A 20,120-nucleotide genomic window follows, 5' to 3' on the forward strand; every position below is an offset into this window, starting at 1 on the left:
ATATTCTAATAATCCCTAATAATCTATTCTAATATTCTTAGATTCTAGGCCTATTACAAGATCTCGTGCTAAATTAGGGCATTGAGACATTTCGTTCGGGAGAAACTTGAAAAATAATTTGGAATAACTTTGGTATGATTTCTATTGAATATGGGTTTTCTCAAAGCCAAAATTATGACAAATGTTTCATTCAAAGACTGCATTTAGATAAAAGTTATTTATTTTATTTACATAGTATTCCGTCTCACGACATAACTTGACGAACATAATTCCTATAATTCTTTCGGTCCATGGCAACCGTTCTCCAATTCCTCGGGCACCCCACGTTCACCAGATCACGCTCCACTTGGTCTTACCATCTCGCTCGTTGCGCCCCCGCTCGTCTTGTTCCTACCGGATTCGTAGCGAACACCTGTTTTGCAGGACAGTCGTCCGGCATTCTCGCAACATGTCCTGCCCAGCGTATCCGGCCAGCCTTCACCACCTTCTGGATACTGGGTTCGCCGTAGAGTCGCGCGAGCTCGTGGTTCATCTTTCGCCTCCACACTCCGTTCTCTAAAAGTTAAGATAAAGAATTTATTAGACTTAAAAAATGAGCTTACTTTTTCAAGGCTGGCATTTTTTAATCAATGTTGATGAGGCGCCAAAAGGGGAGAGTTGGGTTTCTTGATCCCCTTTTCATGTGTTCATTTAAATCTTTTAAAAGAAATGATCCTTTTAAACCCCTTTTTTTCGCTGAAAAATTCACAGGAGCTTAGTTTTATGCTTTTAATCAACTTTGGTTGAACGATAAACAAGGTAAACAGGTTGATAATTTTCTTCTAATGTTGCATAACACCAGGGGCTAAGGAACATGACTTTCACTACTTTTTCGGTTAAAGTTTGTATGCGTTTCAATCATATTTAGAAACATTTGAAGACTGACTTATAGTCCTACCTCTTATAATTCTTGTTAAAAAATCTATCACAAATAACTGACTTTTTGAAGCATGCTTGGTGATAAATTTATAAAATTTAGCAATTTAAACTTCAACACAAATTACTCTACTCCGAATGAAACACTTTTTAGAATCAAAACATAACAAAACGATACATATTTAAAAAAAAATTATTTAGAAATGTAGCTAAGAGTAAGTCTTAAATGATTACAAATTTAAGAAAAATTATCGAAGCGTAAATGTTTCATAGTGGTTATGCAATTTATTAAATTTGTGAAATTAGTACCTCAATGATAAAGTATTTCGTTAAACAAAAGTTGATTTAATCATTAAAGAAAGTTCCAGTGAATTTTTCAGCGAAAAAATTAATGGGGTTTAAAATGTCTAATTTTCCCTAAGAAATATAATGAACACTTGAAAAGAGGATCAATAAACCCCATTTTATTAAGCCCATTTTTGAAGCCTAATAAATTCTTTATCATAACTTTTACCGGTATGCAGTCTTCAGATTCAATATTTGTCATAATTGAGGCTTTGAGAAAAACTATATTCAAAAGATATCGGCCGAAGGGGACCAAAGTTATTCATGAATAATTGGGATGTTTCTCCCGAAAAAAAATGTTTAAAAACTCATACAAATTTCTGGCGTGTTGCCTGCAGCGCATAACTTTATAAAAAGTCGGGTCATTAGGCACACTCTAATGGCAACTTTTGATTCAAAATTTTTAAATGTTAAGCAGTTTAACCGAAGAAAAACGGAGGAAAAAACATGTGCTTGTTTCAAACCACCGACAGTAAGCAGCTGTGCGTTTGTATGTAATCCGGTAGAAAAAAAAAATCGAAATTCTCGTTTCCCATTGCCATTCCCATCGGACAAAAAGCCAGAAAGCCAGAGCTGTGCATTTTTTGAAATTTTTTCGTGGCAGAAAAACTATGAAAATATATCTTTGTTCCCTCGGTTTTTATGAGAAAATTTAATATTTTATACTAAAAATCACCATCAGTTTTGTTCCTTCTGTGCAACCGGGTTTGGTAATATTTTTTGACTATCTTAAAAAATTTTAAAAGAAATTTTCCACTTAACAACTTTGTCGAAGACAGTAACTTCGTATCTTATTAGGCGACTAAGTTAGAAGCTGTTGATATGTCTTTTAACATTTATGTAGATGAATTGAGTGTTCTCCAATGTCAATTGTTTTTCAAGCCAATAAATAATAACTTATTTGTCGGATAAGATACTAATTTTCTGTCTTTGACAAACTTATTCAGCGGGAAATTTCTTTCAATTAATTTAAAAATTGGCACGAAAGTCATTGGCAGGTTCAGTTCCAAAGGAGAAACAAAAAGTATGTTGATTTTTGAAACAAAATTTTTAATTTTCCCATACAAACCTAATCGGCACTGAAAATTTCTTATCTCTACTTTGGGTCGTTGGTTTCCTTAAAATATTTCAGATGCAAAAAAAATGTTTGTCCATTTGACTGATTCGATTTGGGGTAATTTTTTGAATTTCTCAAACCCTGGAGTCTAAAAAGCTTCGTCTTGGTCCAAAACTCATCCATGATTTTTTGTAGAATTTTTAAGTAACGTTTACATGAGTAAATTTGAACTTTTAGGTTTTTATGGGAAAATTGAATATTTTGTACTGAAAAATCAACATCATTTTTGTTTCTTCTGAGGAACCGAGCCAGCCCTGGTCAACTGTCAGCTGGTTCGGTTCCACAGAAGAAACAAAAATCATGTTGATTTTTCAGTACAAAATAAATATTCAATTTTCTCATACAAACCTAAAAGTTCAAATTTACTCATAAAAACGTTACCTTTAAATTCTAGAAAAAATCATGGATGAGTTTTGAGCCAAGACGAAGGTTTTTAGACCCAAAGGTTTGAGAAATTCAAAAATGACACCAAATCGACTCAGTCTATTGTCCATATTCATTGCCCTTAAATTAGGCTTGCCAGATACTTTTAGAAAAATGCGGGACATTTCACGAAAATTAAGCGAGACATAGACGAAAAAATGTGACATTAGAGAAACTTTTAAAAACAGATTAATTATTTAGACAAACATCATCCAAAGTTGATCAGGATTGCACTAAGGTTTATTCATGCGGATTGATTTTGTTCAGTTTTTTCTTACATGACTTCTATTTTCCCTGCTTTTTGCCATAAGCACGTTTAATTTCCACGGTTCTCGCGAATTAACACGTTTTTTGAGAGAAAATATTTCAAGCAGGGCTGCCAACATTTTTTTTTAAATCAGGGAACTGGTGAAATAAAAATCAGGCAAAATAAGGCTACGTTAAAGTAACGGAATAATTAAACTGAATCAAAGCAATCAAAAGATTCCCTTCAGTTCCTTTTCTATATATTATGTGTATAGCACCAAACCGAATAGCGACAGTAGGACTAGCGACGCTTTTTTACTAGCGGGATTCCTGTCATTCGCAGGTTTGTTTTTCTTTTTTCAGTCCAGTAGGCGATTTCGATGTAGTACTTGAACATTGTTTATGTTATTTACTATACATTTTCCTTAGGCCATCAATCGCATGCTCCAAGTCTCCTAGGAAACTCGCGCTGCGTCGTTATTATTTTCAACGTCGCGACGTATGCGAAGTTTCGCTAGTAGGCAAAGCTGCTATGATTTTTAGCGCTCATATTTTGGATTTTTTCTGCATGCAGAATATATAAAAATGAATGTTTGTCTGTCTGTCTGTTCCCTATAGACTCGGAAACTACTGAACCGATCATCGTCAAAACTGGCATCTGAGGGTTTTTGATGCCGGGGATGGTTTCTGTAATAGTCAAAACTCCATCCGACTTAAGGAAGGAGAGGCTTCCATACAAAATTTGTAGTTTTTCGAAACAAATTAAAGTCATGACATCCATTTTCTTGAGGTTTTTTTTTTCCTTTCGGCGGTTTGTTTTTCGTCTCTATGGTCGAGGCGTCGCGAACAACGTCGCAAAAGGAAAGTAACCCAGGCATAGCATACTGATCACTAGGAATATTTTGGCGCGTATTTCTCAACCTGGGGTTTGTTCTTCGTCTCCATGGGCGAGCAAACGTCGACGCAAGAGGATAGTAACCAAAGCACACTGTTCATTGATTGCTGGAAAATTTAACAATAAGGCGCCTGTTTCTCAAACACGTGGGGCGATATGCAACCTAGATGTGTTTTTTCTTGCTTATTTGATTTGTACACAGCACGTGGTAATAAATGACGCCTAGATGTGACACGGATTGGTATTTTATCAATCAAATCAAAACCAATTGAAAGATTTGCAAAAATACTTCCATATTTAGTTCGTGTTAAGGGGGGGGTAGGGTCTAACGGGTATAAAAAAACACCATTTTCACGATTTTTTTCTAGAGCTATCGTTCAAACAAATGTATTCAAATTTTTTGCATTATACAATGCATTGTTAAAAGAACATTTAGTAATTTTTTCGTAGAAAAATATTGAAAAATGAGCCGGTGACGGAGCATTTTCGAGGATGCCTTTTAGAAAACAGGATTTGCGGTGGACACTGTATCTCAGCACAGAATCATCTGAAGTCAAAAAATCAGAGCAAAATATTTTTAATAGATGTTTTTCTGGACCCCAACGTTTTTATTTAACTTAAAAATATTTTAATGAAATTTTTGTGGCTGTTTGAAGTAAAAACTACGATTTTTCACTTAAAAATCCGCCATTTTTTACCTGTAAAATCTCCCCAAAGTAAAAAAATCAAAAAAGAAAAACGTTGGGGTCTGGTATTTTATATGTAGAAAATATGTTCCAAATTTGAATAGAATCGGATAAGTAGTTTTCAAATGACGATGTCCACGGACTTTAAAAATGTGCTTTCGAGAAAAACGCGTTTGAAGTTTCTGCTCTTGCTTTCTTGCAGTATTAGATAGGAGGAGATAAAGGCCTATAACTTCTACAGTTTTGCTTCAATTGACTTGAAAATTTGACACAACATTCTTGAAATGTTTTACAATAAGAAAATAAAAAAATAAAAAAATCGATTTTTTGAAAGTGTTAGACCCTACCCCCCCCTTAATGAAGGTAGCATTCGACTTTTCATTCAAGGAACATTAGAACAAGTTCAAACGTTCAGCTTTTTCTGTTAAAAAAAATTAAAAATTATGTTTTCTTCTAGAAATTGTTACTTCGGCACAAATAAACAACTGAAACCAATTTAGAAATGAAAATGGGAGCTTTTTATTTTAAACAGTTTTGAAAAAAACATCGTACTTTTTGCTTACATACCAATTCAAGTACGCACTTAACATGAAAAGTGTTTTTGTGTTACATGGCTGCATAAAAGAGACTTTTGATCCGCTTCGTTTTTGAAAAGCGAGACTTTAGAACTAATATTCAACTGGACGCAAAATTTTTAAGAGAAATTTTTAGTTTACCCTTAAAGTGTTAAAAACAATATTCCCTTCTGTCAACTTACACGGTGGGGCAAGGGCAAACGTCGAACTTTTAAGAAATTCATCTTCAAAATGATTCAATATGTTGGAAATACCAGAAGGGGTGTTCCGAATGTTGAAACTGCAGCGGATATTGAAAATTCTTAAATGTCTTTGTAAATGAAGGTTATTCCCTTTGAACAGCATTCGTTAAAAGTGGAGTAACAAACATAAATTTATATTGCAGGAATACTGCAGATATATCAGTGAAACTTGATAGAACAAAAAAACAGGAATTCGTATTAAATCCATTTTAAAGCCATTACTCTGACGCATCTGTAAATTAGCTTTGCATTGACACTTGCCCCAATATACGGGACAAATGTAAATTTAGAAATTTGTTTTTGCCTACATTTTTGAATATTTGACTTTCAAAGAGAAAATTAAAAAAACGTTGAGAACTTATTTAGTGATGAACCTGATTTTTTTTAAATATTTATATGTTTACCGTAGTAAATTTATTAAAAAAAAAAGAAATTTGCACTGTATTTAATGCATAACTTATTTATTATATTTTTCATTACCATGATAAGTGCTGTTTGGGTATCGAGCCTGTTAAATTTGCCTACCTTCTTCAAGCAGTGGGGGACAAAATTGAAAAAGATTAGAGAGCTCCCATGCAAATTTAAGATAAAGAGCTTTTCAAAGAAGGGGCCATATTTAAAAAAGGTTTTTTTGGGTACAGAGTACAAATTTCAGAACTTGATAAACGAGTTTAGAGATCAAGTTTCAGTAAATAATATATACCATCATTGAATTGCTATTCAGAACTGCAGCTGCAGCTCTCATTTCAAAGTTGTTGGTTCTGAAGTATGATGAGGTTTGATTTAAAACAATGCTCTCTAAAATCTAAATTTTAATAAATTTTTACAAATAACATTTATTTCCGGAAAGTGTAGCAAAGCACAACGGGTCAGCTAGTATTTAATAAAAATTAAAGGGATTACCTTACAGTTCCTTACTACCCATTTTTCATCACATTCGTAAAAATCAGAAAAATCAGGCATATTGGCATCTCTGATTTCAAGTCCTACATGTAAACGGTGGATTTGATACCGCGCATAAAACTATGGTGTAATAACAAATATATTTCAAATTCGTTTTAAAATTTGAAAACTCGAGAAACTTCCATGATTGTATAACTGGACAATTGGTTTCAAAAAGGTAGTAAATAATATAAGAAAACTTTATTAAGGTTCCGGCGAAAAAATAGGATCTATAATCATTTAGAAGCAATTTAAACAAACATTTTCTTCATACCACAGTTTTTTACATTGCATTGGTTGAACCTTGAACGTGCTCCAAAAACAGTTACCTCAATCAGAATGTTACTGTAATGCTAAGAACATTGAGAACAAAAATATTATTCTTATTAAAATCACTTTCACATTTTTGGAAAAAAATTTATACATTTTTCCAATTTTTCAAGATTTTAAGTTGTTGCGAAAGTTTTTCGAAGAAGAAAAACAAATGAAAAATGAACTAGAAAAATTAAAGTTTGTTTTTTTTATAAATTTTTGATTTCTTATATGTATATTCCCATACAAAAAGTATGGAAAAATATAAACAAACTTTTTTTGCTATGCCCGAAAATACTTATAGTCTTCCAAAAGGTTGTTCCTTAACGTAAATTACTCACTTGAATGAAATTGATAAATTTTTTAAGTGTTGCGAATATTAATTAAAATTTTTAAAATGGAAATTTTTCAATTTTTAAAATTTTTTGGGTCGTCTTAAAGTTGTCCTATCAAAATGAAATTCTATACAGTTAGATATTTTGATAAAGAGTCAATATTATGGGGGGGAACAGTGGTTTTTTTTTTAAAAACTACATATAACTAAAGGCCGTCCTATGTGTTAAGGTTTAGAAATTTCTGAAAAAAGATAGAAAAAATGTAAATTATAAAATTATATTTATTTGTGGCAACACTGTAAAATCTAAAATTATTGACACAAGAGTATAGTGTCAAAGGGCAAAACTTTAAAAGTTTGAAAAACAAAGATCACCTTAATATTGAGGCTAAACCGGTTTAGCCTCAAGATTAAGGTGATCTTTATTTTTCAAACTTTTAAAGTTTTGCCCTTTGACACTATACTCTTGTGTCAATAATTTATTGAGAAAAATAACTATAAAAGTAGAGAAATATGTCGTAAATATACATGAGTTTTTTGTTTAATATGAAATCAAAATTTAAGAAGTTAAGGAAATATTGATGGTAATGGTTTCTCTTTTATTGTTGTTTCATTATCGATAAGTAAACCTTATGTCAAAAACCAGATTTCGGAAGCTGTATACGACGTTGTTGACAAAGTGTGAATGCGTGGTAATGGACGATGAAATCGTAGCAAAGGCAGACTTCAGACATCTTCCTGGACAAGACTAAAATTCAGCAACTGGAAGAAGAAAGGTTGCAGACATTTTCAAGCAAATTAAACTATCAAAGTTTGCCAAGAAAAATCTCGTTTGGCAAGCACGAACCAGGAAATTTACGTGAAAGAGTGTCTTCAAAAGCGTTTGCTGCCTTTCCAGAAGAAATATAAATTGTCTGTGCTGTATTGGCCGAATTTGACACTCTGCCATTATGAAAAAAAGGCCATGGAGTGGTATGCTTCTAACAACTTGCATGTTGTGCCCAAGGAAAAGAACACGCAGACACGCCAGAACTTCGCCCAGTCAATAAATAATTAGCGATAGTTAAGCAAAACCGTAAGAAGACCCAAACCAAGACCAAACTTGCTATGCGTCGTTATTATTTTCAACGTCGTGACGGATGCGACGTGTCGCTAGTAGGCAAAGCTGCTATGATTATATTAGCGCCCATATTTTGGTTTTTTTCTGCCTGCATAATATTTTTTCCGTATTTTATACATCTTGAACTTCTAAAAGAAAGATGCATTGATTATTTTTATTAAACAAATAATCGATTTACACACCCGATCTAAACACCCTTTAAAGCTGATTATGAATCAAAGGAGTGCTCAGTTTGCCCCATAGTGATTAATACTCTGAAACGTGAATTTGTACTGCATTTTTCTACGTTATTCGGTTTACACTTTTTCAATTTCCTTCCAGTAAGAAACCAAGAAGACCTATTTAGTGTCGGAACATTGAATTGTTTCATCGATGTTAATATTTTCAACTCATTTGGACGTCCACAGCTTCCGTTGATGAATCTATTGAAGGTTATTTCATCAGAGAATTTTTCAATCCAACAAAAAAAAACTCGTACCTCCAAATGTAAAATTGGCGTTTCACATTGTTTGGAGGCTTCCTACAGATGAATCTCCAATAACCCACAGTTCTGGGAAATGTATTTGAACGGGAAGTAAAAAACGAAATTGTGCGTTTGTTTCGAATCAAAAATGCAAATTTGCCGCTTTTTGTTCCAGGTTCAATCAATTGTGGTGATTTCGGAGCGTAAATGGCGCTCATTTTCGAAGGCCCATTTTTTCCGGAAATGAAACATTTTTCAACCATGGGATGAGATGTCGGTTGATCGAAGCGTTGCATGATTTCTTTCACCATATTTGCATGCTTCTTGAAATATAAGGTATGTAATTTGTGTTAACAATTTTTGCAGGGAAGATTGCAAATTTGGCGAATAAGAAAGAAAATTTCCCTCCGTACCCAACCGTGGAAAAGCTTGTATCCTTCTCCATTAAATTTGCGACCAACTTTCAATTGAGCACATATTTTACACCGAAGAAAAAACGAGGGTCACCTAAATTGAGGGTGAAAAGTTAACGAGCCGCTGCTCCACTAACATATGCTAAAACATGTCGATAGCCTGAAGACGTCTTGGGGGAATCCAATCACAAAAAAAATGTCACTCGGAAAGAACGGAAAAATGGCTCCAAAATAAATTTCCTGCCGTCCTGCTCATCCCTGATTGCTATCACAAAACATTTCGAGAATATTACACTGGACCGGATGCTGCTACTATGGCTGTCTGTGGGTTGGGGAAAGAGATTTTTCCGATCGCGTGGGACAAACCACAGAATGGAAAGTTAATGACGGTCCGCTGCTGTGATTGACCGAAAATGTCATTTTGATAAATTCATGAATGTGGTTGGTGAAATAGATTTTCGACGGGTGTCATTTGGCAATAAATAGAGCGCGTTTGATGGGATTTTCTTCTGATAAATCGAAATGTGGAGAGGATATTAGAAAAATGAGACCTTCAAAGTTCCAGAAAATCCATATAAAAACTGTTTTTCTGAGAACTTAGCACTCTTAAATCTTATCTTTTGTCAGATTTAGTCTATCGTTTCTATAGTTTGTGGGCTTGTAAAATAGCTCAGTTGGCAAGTCTGTTTTCTCCTGAGCCGATGTCCGCGAGTTTGAGCCCAAGAGTAAACATCGAACACGGTTGTACCGGATAGTTTTTCAATAACGATCCGCTAACTGCAACGTTGATAAAGTCGCGAATGCCATAAAGATGGTAAAACGACTAGGTATAATCGAAACAAAAAAAAAAGTTTCTATAGTTTGTGATACGTCGTTTTAAGATTGTGATGTACATGATCAGTTTGGTCGACATCCGTGTATATACCTGGCCAGCTGGCAACTGATTGAATATTCTTATTATAAAGTTAGTAATAATAGGAAACACATCTTACCTGTCAGCAACTTATGGGATTCAAACCCGAAAGATTTTTTGCTGATACCGGGAATGAAACCCAGTACGCCTGACATACCAAAACCAGACTCGTGCCAGCCTATCCGCTAGACCACATCGGCACTGGCTGAAAGTCACTTTTTAAGTGCTCGAGAAAAAAAATTCACTTAGTGCTTCAAAAAGCTGAAGTTAGAAGCTGCACATATAATTTTTCTTAATTTCTAAAGATCATAGCCATAAAAAATGTAAAAAGATGGTGTTAAAGCCTTACTTTTTAATGAACAAACCGCCAAAGCTGTTCCAGTCACAGTAGAATTTTTTTTAAAGAGAACTAGAAAGTTGACGTAATTTGTAACATTTTGGTATATTTTGATTAACTAAACACGAAACACAGAATTTTTGACGATTATTCAAAGGTAGCAATTTTGTGAACTTTTTATCAATCTGCATTTTCTGAGACTATTGAAACACCTAAATTAGGCTTTGCACTGGATCTTGCGAATGTCAACGAAAGATTTTGGCAATAAAACTATATACTCAAGAAAGGAATGCTTATACCGGTTCAAGTGATGTCACTAGTTTACTTCACTGTTTTGTTTATCATATTTTTGCTAAATATCGCATTGCCAACACATCACTAGAACCGGTATGAAATAATCGTTTTAATGCATATAGTTTAATTGCAATATTCTTGCGTTAAAATGTTCAAATTCAAGTGCAAAGCCGAATGTAATTTATAAAATAGTCTCAGAAAATGCAGATTGATAAAATGATCTAAAACAGCTACTTTTGTCGTCAAAAATTCTGAGTATCGTGTTTTATAAATCTAAAGACAATAGAGCAACATGTAGCTTCTAACTTCAGCGTTTTCAAGCACTAAATGATTTTTTTCGAGCTCTTAATAACTAACTTACAGCCTTTATCTCAAAGCATGTTTTTCGGATTTTTGTTCTTAGACTTTGAATAACTTTAAAATAAATCATTGTAGCTGAATATTTTCTGGAGTTCATATTTGATTCATGTTACAAGTTTTCCATAACTATAAATTTTGTAAAAATCGGCTAAGAATCAAAAGAGTTTCAGCGGAAAGAGTGTTAGGGGTCATTTGACCCCCGGTATTATAATTAAGTATACCACATACGATTTTCGAAATTTACAAACTTAAAAAAATATTATAATTTAAAAATATGTGCATTTGGAAAAGAAAAAATGATCTATAACAAAACAGTCTGGGGTTATTTGATAACAATACCTACTGGTTTATTTAAAGATAAATGATAATCCTCATAGTCAAAAGGAAACAAAACAAATAGTTGCATGAATGCCTTTTGCCAAGCAACAAATCGAAATGTTCTCTTTTATTGCGACAAACTTCTCCTACTCAAAAAAGGATTAATCCATCATGAGCGTGTATTCCATTTAGAGAAACGGCAAACGAAGCTGTGATTCATGCTGTCTTGAAATTATCATAAAACTGTTTATTGAAATTGTTTTTTACAACATTTTTCTAACCGGCATAAAACTATTTTAAAACTGTTTAGCAACTGTTTTAAGATTTTCAATATTAACTTACTAAGCGCCATGTTGGTTGTGAAACTCAACCTAAATTAATGACGGCATCTTGCTGAAAATAATATTATAAAACCTACCATAAACTGGACATTTTCAACAAATTTGACAATGTTTGCGGTACTATTTGTAGTATAGGTACTGAATTTCTATGCAACAAAATTACATCATTTTAGCAATTTTATATGTTTCTTAAATTATTATATTTTAATTAAAGAATGCTTAAAATGTGGTCAAACTTGATTTTCTTCAAGGCGCGCTTATTTCATCAGAAATCTTAGGTTGCAGGAAGTTTCATGCGAAGATATAAATAAATGAAAATATTTTAATAGTTATTTAAATACAATCTACATCACTCACCATATGCTTGGGAGAGTAAGAGATAAAACGAGAAAAAACACGGAACAGAAAGCTCCTTACCTATGTATCAGATTCCATGACGTAGTTTTAAAAGAGGTGTGGATAGTCTTAAGAGTGCCCTGAAGGGTTTCTTAAAACTATGTCTATAAGGTTGAATAAAGCTAATCTGTTGGATGTGTTTTATTGCTTATAGAATAATCTTTAAAGGCGTCGTCAAATCAGGGCCAAATAGGCCAAATTGTTACTTGGGAGCTGATAAACGGTAGGGGAGAGTGGGGATACTTGATCCCCTTTTAATATTTTCACTATACCTTTTTGGAAAAATTTAATAACTCGCACCCTTTAACATTTTCTGACAGCGTGTAACTTCAAGTTTCTATGCTCCAAAAATTAGAACGATACTTGAACCCGTAGATGAACGAGAAGCATTTTCGTGGGAGTAAAAAAAATGCGATATTTTTGAATTTAAGGGAGACTTGATCCTCTATTAAAGGAGACTTAATCCTTTATTCAGGAAGCCCTAATCCTTGGAAAAAAATCAAACAGAACCTCAAGATAGAATTTCAATTGACTATTTTGGTCATGTTTGGTCTCATTTCACAATTTATAACTGACAGAAGAAGAAATTTCTATAACTTTGTCTCAATGCTAATGACATTGCACACTTAAAGGCGCTATTTTCTGTAATTAAGAGAAAATTAATTATATTAGCCTTTTTCTTCAAAAATTTGTTTGAAAAATATTAGTTATTGGATAAATATAAGTGATCTCGTAATCAGCAATGATCACGATCAATTCAGAAGAAGAATATACTGTTTTTAATTCTAGGGATCAATTGTACCCATAATCAAAGTTTTAGAAAACTACTTTTTAATAAAGTTGAGAGTTTTCCATTGCTTTGAAAATATGGTATAATGAAATTCATATTACGCTCGAACGATTGATTTATTGGAACAAATATATTGGTAATAATTTTTCCATGTAAGGAACATTTTGAAGTAATGAAAAAAGATCTTGAGGTTACATTTCGTGAAATTTTTCAAACAAAGTTCAATTACTCAAACAATTATTTTGTTAACAATTTTTGAGCTTGGGGCATAGTTGTTTTGCTCCATTTGGCACATTCTTCTAGAACATTTGATCTTTGTAGGACATTCCAGTTTCGAAAACTTTGATCACTTTTTTCATTCATTTTTGAATATTTTAGAAGGGGTTGCTTTTTCGTACCTAATACCTAAAAACTTAAAACACTTACTGAGGTGAGGAGTATAAAATATGATCATTGATTGCAGTAATTTCGAAGGACATTGGTGGTTAGAATTAAGTTTGTTACACAACCAGATTTTAAGTTTCGGGGGAGCTTTGATCACTATGGTTTTCACGTACCTCAACATCTCTAAAACTACTTTTATGGTGCCATTTAGCAAAGAAGGCATAATCATTAATAACAGTTATTTTTGTTAGGACTAAACTGATTTTTTCAACGTTTTTTTCTTCAAAACATTTATAATCAGAAGATGGACAATGTTGCTGCATACATCTAGGGGTAAAAACTATAAACATTTCTCATTTTTCTTTGGCCTCAAAAACAAATGAAATTTTGCCTTCATGCAATTGCCTAGGTCCTCGCATTGTTTCCATGTAAATTTTTTCTTCTAATTGAATCATTTGATAGGGGTTTAGCCTTTTTTTCTGTACAGGCTTTTTCGTGGGAAACGACCGTTTTTTTTTTCAATATCCAGAAAATTATCATCAAATGACCATAAAAATAACACTAATACTAAACCAAAACCAAGAAAAAAATTGAACTTTCACATAAAACAACCCATTTGCTCATAAATGCTTAAATTTGATCAGAAGAAATATTTGTTTGTGAGCCTTCAAAAAACCAGATATTTTAAGATTTTAAAATTATATTTTAAGTAATATAGAAAAATCTCTTAATAATAACCAAACTTAGCTTATTTGAAATTCAATTAATAGGCTTTCAAACGTAGTAAACATTTTTCAGATATTTTAACTTTATACTTAGTGATTGATGATTATCTGCAAAAATTTCATATTGATGAAAGTTACCCTGCTGATCAAAGTTCCCCCAGTTTACGGTAAATCATCCAAATTTTCGTTTTCCCTAATGCACATTCAAATCTGATATCTGAATGTTGAATATTCGGTAAAATTAAATAATCAACTGAAAACGCGCCTTCTGGCAGAAGAGAATTTCAGTCGTCATGGTTTAGAATCCAAAACACATTTTTTTGTAGAGCTATTCCAATGTATATGTTGGAAAATTTTCGACTGTTCTAATCCTTGAATTTCAGGTCCTTTGCTTCAAAAAGCTATCAACCATTGATACATTATTTATGCACAGCTGAATCTCACACAGACTTCATTTCGATATAAAAAGTATGGCACTCTCTTTTTAGAACACAAAAAACGATGACCAATTGAACTGGTGTTTCCTGTATTGTCCGATGTGTGTTGGTGACGAATGCCTTTAGGTTTTGACGTAAAACTGCATTGTTTAAAAGCCATAATGAACAGACCAAAAAAAATCTACCACGCTGCAAAACCGGAAGCTTCACGGCTTTTTCCTCAATTCCGCTTTAAACAGGACGAAGCGGAAGAACGTAAATTTTGTTATGTGAATGACTTATGGCAATCGAACACCCTCCATAGTGAAATGGCAATAGCAGCTACTATGTGTTGATGTGTATGTATGGCCAGGCCGCAAAACTTCACGCAGCGTGAAATTCCAATTAAAATTGCGTCACGTAACCAATTAATATTAATAAAAATTTATATGGATATTTAAAAATGAGAGCTTTATGGAGAAAGGAACGTCCGAGACTCGGCGTGTGGCTGGGTAGAGAATGTTTGTGGACGTTTGCTGTTGTAGCACGCTTGCGAGAGCTTTTGGCGGCACCCAATTATTGAAACATTCCATTTCCGGTGATTAATAATCTCCGTGTGTCGACTTCGAAATCAGGAAGCGAATTCGAACAAATCAGCTTTGTTTTTCAACGTATAAGTAAGTAGTATTAAGCAAATATCAGACCTTACATGGAAGCACTGCTAACATCAAAACTTAAAAAGGGATAAAAATTATTATAAGAAAGAGCAAGTCAAAGAGAAAAGATATTTATCAAGAAGGTAATCGAAAATTTGCTTTGAGTTCAATCACTTTGATATATGAGGTTGTCGACTCTTATTTACTATGTATCAAATATTTATCAACTATCGATACCATTTTTTTTAATTTTTGCCCCTAAATGTATGCAACATAATAGTTCTTCTTTCAATTAAAAATGTTTTTGAAAGAAAACGTTCAAAAGCAAGGTAAAGTTGATAAACTAGCATTTGTTAATATTATGAAGGTGTTTTGTATCCTTTATGATCAAGAAAACTCGATTAAACCATCAAAATAGAGACTGATCAATGTAACCCCAAAGCATCAAATTCAAAACAGAGACGAAATCGACTTTTAAATCAAATTCAAAGTAGTCTATTAAATTTCTGCAACCATGTGTTCATAGGAGTCCAGTACTGATTTTAAAAATATGAAACATGCCACATTCCCCTTTACAGAAAAAATAATCGAAAAATATTGAAAAAAAGTGATCAATATTACCCCGGATTACGGTAGCAATTATTGAAGAGATAACAAATTACTTTCACAGCCTTGAAATTTTTTAATTACTCAAATATACAAAAGTTGGATTGACATAAAGTGATTAATTTACCTTCGTTCTAAGTCATATCACAGTTGAAGCTATAAATTCATTTAAGAGTTTCTAAGCGCTAACATTATTATGCACAAAAATTTTCAATTTTTATCTACGCTGTTATAAAGCATTAGCATTGTAGTCATCAAACACTAACAAGAATACGATTTTCTTGCTAAACACTGCTTTTTTTCAAGTTTTGCCGTTATTTTTTAAAAGTTTTCTCCAACTCAAAAAAGGTCTTAGCTCAAAAGCAAATATTATGCTAGAAACGAACGTTCAATGTTATGAGCAAGGTTGTGTACGACTTTTGCCGACGGTGCAACCTTGTAAAGAAGTTGCTGCGCGACAACGCTCGATACATTTCAAAGGTTTTATGTCGCGCGAGCAAAGTAAGTACTCTTAAATTCTTCAAGATGGCAGCACTTTCAGTCGTAGCCTTAAAAAACGTTATCATAATTTGATAATTTTTCATTCATTAGATCTATTTGGAAATAGAGGGAAATTTGAAAATTGAAATTTATTATTTTTATACGAACAACGTACATGCTTCTTCTTCTTCCAGATAGTAGGGTACAATACCTAGATTTCGGCATACTTTGCTTGTTTTATCAGAAAATCAAGTTCTTTTAATCAGACTTTTTTTCTTTATTTTCTACCTATTAATTGATAGAAAGTCTAAAAACAAAGTTCTTACTATCTTTTTACTAAAACTTCTCTATGGACAAGTTTTCGACATTCAATTTTAGTTTTCAACACCAAATATTTTAGTTTTCGGCAAGGATATTTTCACCACCTTTGTTTGCAAAGAATCTGAATATTTGCATAGTGAATTTGCTTGTCTTCTTCACGTAGTTTTGCACAATGGAAACAGTAAATTAGGTGAATTTTGAGCGCTACCTTTCGACAGCTTGAAAAAACAGTTGAAATTTCATAAAACCTTTACAAAAATATGAATTAAATTACCATAAACATTTAATTCAGAATCTTATCCATCCATGTTATTTTTTTTCACAGAAAAGGTGATTTAATTCATGATTCAAAGTCCTTCTTATTTGGTCGATGGCATCGAATTTAACAGATGATTTAGAAAGCTACTTTTAAATTAATGGTTTACTACTACTAATAAACAATTAATTAAGAATCATTATTATATTCAACATATGCTTGCATGGGAGAGCAAACATATAAAAATATGAACATATTCAGCTTGAACAACCAAATGGTAAGATAAACCTTTTATTAAAAATCTGTCGAAAACTAGCTCCTGTCGAAATCTAGAGTATCTTAGTATAATAAACTAATATAAAGAATCCTCATTGCATCTCAGGTATGATTTTATGAATAGAATACAATGTGAGAAGATCTTCTGAATACGATTTAACCCTCTAGTGCCCAGCCCCGCCTTTGGACGGGGTCCACTAAAATCGGCATAAAACCAATGCCAAAAATTATTTTTACGTACTTTTTGCGCAGAATGTTTTCAAATATGTTAATCTAACAACTCAAAGTAATGCAAACTGCTTGACTAGAAGTTATCAAAACTACAGCTAAGAGAAGCTTAAAAATATGACAAAACTGTAAATATTTTTCGAACATTCATCGATTTGATAGCCTCAGAAATCCATAGTAAGGTTTAAGATTTACCATCAATCTGGATAGATTTGTTGAGAAAAAAGATCCTAAGTTTGGTAGGAGAGATGAAGCATAAGTCTCGCCTAAAGGCGGGGTTGGGAAGCAACGACAACCATCTAAAAAATATGCACAAAATTCACTTTTCATATAAGTTGAAATATCTAAGTTATTTTTGATGTGGAACAATTTTCCCAAAAATTATTCAAAAAAAATTATATAAGTTTGTTTTAAAATACATATTTCGAAATTTAGAGAAAAAAGGTTGGAGTGTGTGAAAATTTCAACCAAAAAATTACCGTAATCCGGGGTAATATTGATCACTTTATTCAATATATTTCGATTATTTTTTCGGTTAAGGGGAATGTGACATGTTTCATATTTTTTAAACCAGAACGGGACTATGAACGTAAAACATGGTTGCAGAAATTTTTTGAACCACTTTAAATTTGATTTAAAAATTGATTTCGTCACTGTTCAGGAATTGATGCTTTGGGGTTACATTGACCAGTCTCCATTTTGACGGTTTTAACGAGTTTTTCTTGATCATAAAGAATACAAAACAAATTCTTTACCTTGCTTTTTCACGTTTTCTTTAAAAAAAATTTATAACCGAAAAAAAATATGCTGCATACATCTAGGGGCAAAAATTATAATAATTGCTAAATAGTTTAAGTTTCAAAATACAAATAAAATTTTACCTTCACACATTCCGCTAGGCCCTCCCACTATTTCCATTTTCATTTTTTTTTTTAAAGGTTAATAATTGGATAGGATTCCTACCCATTTGTCCAATTAGAGCTTACTCTTGGAAAATTTCCTTACTTTTTTAATATCAAAACACTAAACATTAACATTAACATTAAATGACTATAAAAATAGCACTATAACTATACATTAACAAAGAATAAAATTGTTCTTTCACATTCAACCACCCGTTTGTTCTAAATACTTTTTGGTGTCATCAGGAGAGCTGTTTGTTTGCAAGCCTTAGATATTTTAAGATTTTGAAATAACATTATTACTAACAGAAAACAATTTCAAATGCAAACCTTATTTTGTCTACTTGATACTCAATTTATTGGCTTTCAAACGCAGAAAAAAGTTTTTCAAAAATTTAAATTATAGACTAAGTTATTGATGATAATGTGTAAAAATTTATTGATGGTCAAAGTTACCCCCGTGATCAAAGTTACCCCGTTTTATGGTACTGAAAATTGTCAAATGTTTTTCTCTCAATTATAATGTTTCTCTCGAATGTCGAATTCAGTGTTTTGTTTGATAGTAAAATTAAAATGAAAAAAAAAATTAGTCATATGTTTGCTAGAATCAATCAACTTGCTAAAGAGATGAACAACAAAAACGTAAAGATTTTTATTCCAAGAATTTAACTTCGAACGACACTCGGGTTGACACTTAAAATAACCATAACAGAATTGAAAAATCTACCTACTTACTTCGGCGAGCGAATGCAAACCATCCAGAAATTAATACAACAAGATGGTTCAGTTCAGTGAACTAAAGTGCAGGTGCATTTTGTCGAGATTTTTTTTTTCTTTCAAAAGATAATACCCCGTCCCGTACGGTTGAAATTATTCCATTGAAATGGTTTTCCAGTCCAATTTTTTTTATAGTTGTTGAAAGTTCAGAGCACTTAACGATAACCGCTGATTTGGGAATAACTACAACAGGGTTAAATTTCTCTGTGGTTAAATTCATAGGGATAAAGTCAATCGCTAATTGAAAATAGAAAAAAATAAATAAAAATAAATATTATCATTTTTAAACACAATATCCAGATAAAAGTGGTGTGGTAAAGTGTGGCGAAGAAGCGAAACAGTTTTCAGGTTGTTTTTTTTTTTTTAATATGTTGAAATAATGGTCAATCATTTTATTACATTTTAACACTTTTCTCTCAATTTGTATCACTTTGATATCTTTGAAAATGTTGTAGCCAGGGAATTTTCTTATTAGATCATGCGGTTGACAGTGGAGTTGGAACAACAAAAACGGAAAAACTCGTTCAATTTATTTATCAAATGAAAGGGGAAAGACACATCTTTCGAATGGTGCAAAAATAAGCAATACTTATTTTTGAAAAAAAAAAAAATACTCCCAGAGACGTTTGACTTATTTCATCATGATATTTATGCTACATTGCGCTACGGGGTTTAAAGCAACAAAAAGTCAAAAACTGAACTTTATCGGATCACTTGAAACATTTTAAATCCATTTAATCAAAAAATGATTTTCGTATGTTGTGTGATATGTTTTTGGAAATATGTAATAAACTTCTTTTTGATTAGAAGAAAATTTTGAGAAACTTTTCAATTATCGTTTTTTCTTGAGCTGCTTCATACCAGCGCACTACGAAATTTTTATAGTTTTCAATTTTGCAACTATGTGGACGTTTCACGTAAAACATATAGGGGAGAATGAGGATACTTGATCCCTGGGGATACTTGATTCCTTTGCTATATCTCGAAACTGGAATGTCTTACAAAGATCAAATGTTCTAGAAAAATGTGCCAAAATGAGCAAAATAACAATGCTTGTAGTTTAAAAATTTTTAACAAAATAATTGTTTGAGTAATTGAACTTTGTTAAAAAAAATTTACAAAATGTAACTTGAAGATCTTTTTTCATCAATTTAAAATGTTCCTTACATGGGAAAATAATGTAAAAAATATTTGATCCAATGTATCAATCGTTCGAGCGTAAAATGAACTTCATAATGCCATATTTTCAAAGCAATGGAAAACTCTGAACTTTTTTCAGAAAAAGTTTTCGCAAATGTTGATTATGGGTACAATTG

Source organism: Uranotaenia lowii, chromosome 2, assembly GCF_029784155.1.
Source record: "Uranotaenia lowii strain MFRU-FL chromosome 2, ASM2978415v1, whole genome shotgun sequence".
Lineage (NCBI taxonomy): Eukaryota > Metazoa > Arthropoda > Insecta > Diptera > Culicidae > Uranotaenia > Uranotaenia lowii.